Source organism: Carlito syrichta, unplaced genomic scaffold (assembly GCF_000164805.1).
Source record: "Carlito syrichta isolate Samal-C Ts95f unplaced genomic scaffold, Tarsius_syrichta-2.0.1 Scaffold310396, whole genome shotgun sequence".
NCBI classification, from domain to species: domain Eukaryota; kingdom Metazoa; phylum Chordata; class Mammalia; order Primates; family Tarsiidae; genus Carlito; species Carlito syrichta.
Genome location: NW_007254492.1, coordinates 21,327 through 27,563, shown reverse-complemented (window position 1 = coordinate 27,563; position 6,237 = coordinate 21,327).

Genomic DNA, 6,237 nt, shown 5'->3' with positions numbered 1-6,237 from the left:
TGGCCGGGAGTGGCCACTGCACTCCAGTCTGGGTGAGACTCCAACTCAAAAAAAAAAAAACAAAAAAAAACAAAAAGTAGGAAAGAGTAGTGCAGGCTGGGAAGGGAGAAGTGGCATGGATACCCTTAGATTGGTCTGTGAACTGATTTAACATATCCTGGCTCTGGCAGATTGGGCTGCACCCTCAGATATGACCCTCCCACATGCTGCAGGGGGTCCCGAAGGAAACCCTGCTGCTCACCTAGTTTCTTTTTCCTATACAAAAAAAACTCGATATGCCAAGACTATTTCCCTTTCCAATCCTGAAACTCATTTTTCAGGTGCTGTGGCTCATACCTGTAATCCCAGCACTTTGGGAGGCCAAGGCAGGAAGATTGTTTGAGCCAAGAAGTTTGAGACCAGCCTGGGCAACATAGCAGGACATCATCTCTACAAAGAAAAAAAAAATTAGCCAGGCCTGGTGGTGCATGCCTGTGGTCCCAGCTACTCAGGTAGAAGGATCGCCTGAACCAGGAAGTTGAGGCTGTGGTGAGCCATGATAGTACCACTGCACTGCAGCCTGGGTGATACAGTGAGACCCCCAACTCAAAAACAAAAACAAAACGGCTAGGCATGGTGGCTCATACCTGTAATCCCAGCACGAGAGTTGAGAGGACTGCCTGAACTCAGGAGTTCGAAACCAGCCTGGGCAACTTGGTGAGACCTCATCTCTACAATAAATCAATAAATTAGCCTGGTATGGTGGCATATGCCTGTAGTTCCACCTACTTAGAAGGCTGAGGCAGAAGGATTACCTGAGCCCAGCAGGTTGAGGCTGCAGTAAGCTGTGATTGTGGCACTGCACTCTAGCCTGGGTGTCAGAGTGAGACTCTACTCAAAAAAAAAAAAAAAGAAAGAAAAGAAAAGTTCCAGATGCAGGAAAGCATTCTCCAGCACTGACAACAGTTGTGACCAGCAAAACCACACTCAAAATCAGCTCAAGAAAACAGTTCCAAACCAGAGACTGCAAACTGGCAGCCCAGAAGTGAATCCAGCCCACTGGTCCATGCTGATAGCAAATACGATTTGTTCTTATTTTTCTTGTATGGTGCGGACTCTCACAATGTTTTGTTTTTTAAAAGTAATAATAGGCCGGGCTCAGTGGCTCAGCCTGTAATCTCAGTGCTTTGGGAGGCTGAGGTGAGTGCATTACCTGAGCCCACGGGTTCAAGACCCACCTGGACAATCTGGTGAGACCTCATCTCTACAATTAATCAAAAATTAGCCGGGTGTGGTAGTGCGTGCCTGTAGTTCCAGCTACTTGGAAGACTGAGGCAGAAGGATCGCCGGAGCCCAGCAGGTCGAGGCTGCAGTGGCCGGGAGCAGCCACTGCACTCCAGTCTGGGTGACAGAGTGAGACTCCAACTCAAAAAATAAATAAATTAAATAAATAAAAAATAAAAGTAATAATAATAATTACAGTGTTGCAGAAACATTGTAAGAGTAAAATTTCCTATATACCCATTAACTAGATTACCCAAATATTAACTTTTTATTCTCCCATCTTATTATTAGTTGAACCATTTGAGAGCAAGCTGCAGGCTTATCCTCAACACTTCAAAAATTTTCTCAAAAATAAGGATAGTCTTTTCTATAAGTAACCACAATGCAGTGATCAATTCTGGAAATTAACATGGATGCAGTACTATTGTTTAATCTATAGACCTTATTTTCATTTCATCAATTCTGCCTTTCATAGCAAAACAAAAAATGTATGTTTTCTGCTCTAGGATCCAACTTAAGATTATGTTATCCTGTTTCCGTTTCTTTAGTTTTCTTTAATCTGCAACAGGTCCTCTGTCTTTCATGACCTTGACAGCTTTGAAGCCCATTATTTTGTAGACTGTTCCTGAATATAGGTTTGTCTGTCACTTCCTCATGATTAGGTTTGCATTACGCATTTTTGGTGAGGGGACTCCAGAAGTGATGTTGGGTTCTCACCATGCGTACATGAGGCGGCACATGATGTTGCTTTGTGGCATTTTGGTGACGTTAACTTTGATCACTTGTTAAGGCAGTGTTTCGAAGGTTTCTTCACTGCACATTTTGTCCTTTTGTATTTTTTCCTTTGTAATTAAAAAGAATGTTGTGTGGGGGGGTGGTGGGGATGTACTTCGAGATGATGTAAATACCCTTATTCTCATCAAACATTTACCCTCTAGTTTGTATCTGTTAATGATTCTTGCCTCAATCAGTTCTTGCTGTCAGATGTTCCCAGTTTGGTCAGTGGGAGATTGCTCAAGTTGGTTTTTGTGTACTTTTGACATGACCCCATTATTCTTTGAGCTCTTCCTTACTCACTGGTACAAGATACTCCAGACTCAGAGGGTCCTTTTCTTGCACCAACCCTGGAATCAGTTCTTTCTCTATGAAGCCCTGACTTTTTTATTGGAGAATAGAATGTAGAAGCCAAGATCTGGGTGCTAGATGTGCTTATTGCTACTGTAGTGTTATTAATTCTAGGCTCCTTTGGTGAACACAGCTATAGACGCTTCTCTATTTATCATCTATATGAATCAATTTATCTATCTACCTCCATATTATCAATCAACCTTCCTATCAATCTATTACTATTCAATCTACTAAAACAATGAGTTTATAGTGACACTTTAAATTCCTATCTAACACCATATGATTCAGTCTAGCCTCCCCTCTTACCATATTTACAATTTCCTTTTCTGGTAATGAGAAACTTGACTTGCATTATCCACAAGATATTATTTATGAGGAGAAACCCCCCCCAAAACCGGAATTTATTTATTAAAAATTGTGTATTTATTCTTATGTGATTAAACTTCAGTCACAAAATACTCTGTATTTGATGCAGTACACCACAATATGCTTTTTCTACTACTCAAAACAGTTTTTGAACTCATCAGTATTGATGCCTTTTCATGCTTCTGCCGTTTTTTAATTTTACCTCTTCCACATCAGCAGCACATTTTCCTTTGAGCACTTTTTTCATCCAGGGAAACAAACAAACAAAAAATAGTCACTCAGGGTGAATAGCGAGGGTGGAGCACAGGGGTCATGCTGTTTTTGGTCAAAAACTATTGAACACTCAGCATGGCGTGGGCAGGTGCACGCGTAAATCACCCATCATGAAATGGGGAAATATATTGAAAGAATCTCCAGGAAAATATTCACTGAAGTCTAATGTAGACTCTCACAACAATGCTAGCTGGTACACAGATACTGATGGGTTCCTAGAACACTTACCTAGCAGGAGAAGTCTGTACTAAAGGAACCCGACCTCCAAAAGATAATTCTGGGGTTTTTTTAGTTCTCCCTCATATATATGGCACACTCAGTTTTAGAATGCCCAGGAAGTAGCTTCAGAATTGCTAACCCATTCCACTGCACAAAAAACCCCACCTACCAAGTAGAGTTTAATATTTATTTATATACAGAGGGTGCCAAAAATATGTATACACATTTTAAGAAAGGCAAAACTGCATTAAAATTGTAATGATATATACTGATAACAAAAGATGAATACAAGACACATTTGACTTCTGCAATTACAAGAGGTGCCATCAGCATGCAGATACTTCTGATTATGGTGAACTCAAAGTAATACATAGATAACATCGCTTAAAATGTATATAGGCTCAAGCCTATCATCCTAGCACTTTGGGAGAGAGAGGTGAGTGGATTGCCTGAGCCCACGGATTCGGGAATAGCCTGGGCAGCTTGGCGAGATCTCATCTCTACAATAAATAAAATATTAGCTGGGCATGATAGTGCGCACCTGTAGTTCTGGCTATTTGGAAGGCTGAGGCAGAAGGATCGCCTGAGTCCAGCACATCATAGCTAGGATGGCCATGAGCGTGCCACTGCACTCCAGCCTGGGCAACAGAGTGAGACTCCAACTCAAAAAAAAAAAAAATGTGTATAGGTATTTTTGGCACCCCTGGTAGCTCTTTGCCTTTGGTCAAAATATTTTATTCACATGTTACTTGGGTTTGTTTTTTCTCCTTCAGTTTAGGGTTTTTGTTTGTTTGTACTCTATTTTAGTGTTGTTTCCCCCCCTCCTTTGTTAATTTTTTTGTTTTTTGGTAAGTGAAACATTAACAGTTTTCCAAAAGTCAGAACTACACCATTAGCTATCCCCAGTAAAAGTGTCCCTGCCTTTGTACCTCACCCCCAATCCCACTGGCTCTCTGCCAGGCTTGGTCCCTACCACTTTAGGTAATCACTCTCATTACTTTCTGGGTCGTCCTTCCTGTGTTGTTGTTGTTGTTTGTTCTTACAAATAGCAGGCACACGAATGCATTATTATTTCTTACTTTTTACATAAAAGTAGGATACTTATTTGTACCTTCCTTTCTCACTTCACAATATAACCTGCACATCTCTCCATTTTAGTTCAAAGAGATCTTCCTGATTCTTTTCTCTAACCACTGCATAGTATTCCATTGTGTGGTTTATTCAGCCACCCTTCCATGAATGGAGTTTAGGATGTTTCCAGAATTTTGCATTACAAACAATGTTACCATGAATATTTTGTATATTATTAGAGAAGTATCTTACAGGTAAATTCCTGGATAATTGGGTCAAAAGGAAAACACACATAGTTTTGTTAGGAATTGCCAATTTTTTCCCAGAAAGATTGTATCAATTTGCATTTCCACCAGCAATGAATGAGAGTGCCTCTTTCTCCACAGACCACCCCCCCCAACAGAATGTGTTGTTATATTAAACATTTTTGCCAATCTGCTCGGAGAAAAATTGTTTCTCAGCAGAGTTTAAATTTATTTCTCTTATAACATGAAGTGAACATATTTTCGTATGTTTAAGACCATCTTACTATCTTTTTTAGTGAATTATGTATCATATCTTTTGCCCATTTTTCTATTGATTTTTTTCTTAAACTCACCTCTCCTATTTTTTAGTTGGTTTTTTTTTTCTCTTGGCTCTTTATCTGTGGTATAGATGCAAACATTTTCTCCCATTTTGTCATTTGTCTTTTGACTTTGCTTATGGTGTTTTCTTTCACCAAGAAATTTTTTTTAGTTTTATGGAGTCCAATTTATCAATCCAGACTTTTATGGCCAGTGAATTTTGAGTCATAATTAGAGAGCTTTTCTCTACACCCAGGTTATGCAAGACTCTATCAATGTTTTCTCCTAGTACCTATATGGCTTCATCTTTTGGAGTTAGAACTTGGATCAATTTGCAATTTGTTCTCTTGTATAGTGTGAGACAAAAATCTGTTATCTTTGTTCCATGGATACCCACTGTCCCATTACTATGCAGTAGTTAAATAAAAAGAATTAGAAAGATCTCTATGAATTTAAATGAGTGATTTTCAGTCTATATTGTGGAGTAAAAAATAAAGGTACAAATGAGTATCTATTGTGTGCTATATTTTATGTAATAAATGAGAAATAATAATAAAAAGTCAGTCTTTGCCTAAGTGATTTGAGATGCCATCTTTAATATATACTAATTTTCCCTATGTACTTAAGTTGATTTCTGGGCTTTTTATTCTGTTCTGTTGGTCTGTCTATTTATGCACCAATACCATACTGTTTTAATTATAGAGGCTTTATAGTATTTTTTTTTTGACCTGCTGAGCTCCAACGATCCTTCCATCTCAGCCTTCCAAGTAGTTGGAACTACAGGCATACGCTACCACATGTGGGTAATTTTTTATTTATTGTAGAGATGAGGTCTTGCCAAGTTGCCTGGGCTGGTCTCGAACCTGCGGGCTCAGGCAATCCACTCGCCTCGGCCTCCCAAAGTGCTGGGATTACAGGCTGAGCCATCGAGCCCAACCTATAGTATGTTTTAATATATAGTAACACTAGTCCAAAAATCTATAGCTTTTGTTCCTCAATATTTTCCTAGATATTCCCGAATGCATATTTTTTCACGCAAACTACAGTATCAACTTGTCTAGCCCAAGTTAAAAAAACAAAAACTGTCCTCAAAGTATTCTTGAAATTTTGAATGCCATTTCAACATTTAAAATGAAGGAAATCACATGAAAATCTGAATTTCTGGTTTCTCTTGAAAATGGAAAAGTTCTATCACATGGGCTCTTTTTTTCCACATGACCTACTGGCATAGAGCAGCGCAGCGGTGTGGCCTGCATGCAGGCCTGTGCTTTCTCAGACCACACAGGCCTCACCACTCCCCCGACCACTTACCACGAACCTTCTACACATATGTCAGTCCCCTGTGTGGCATCTG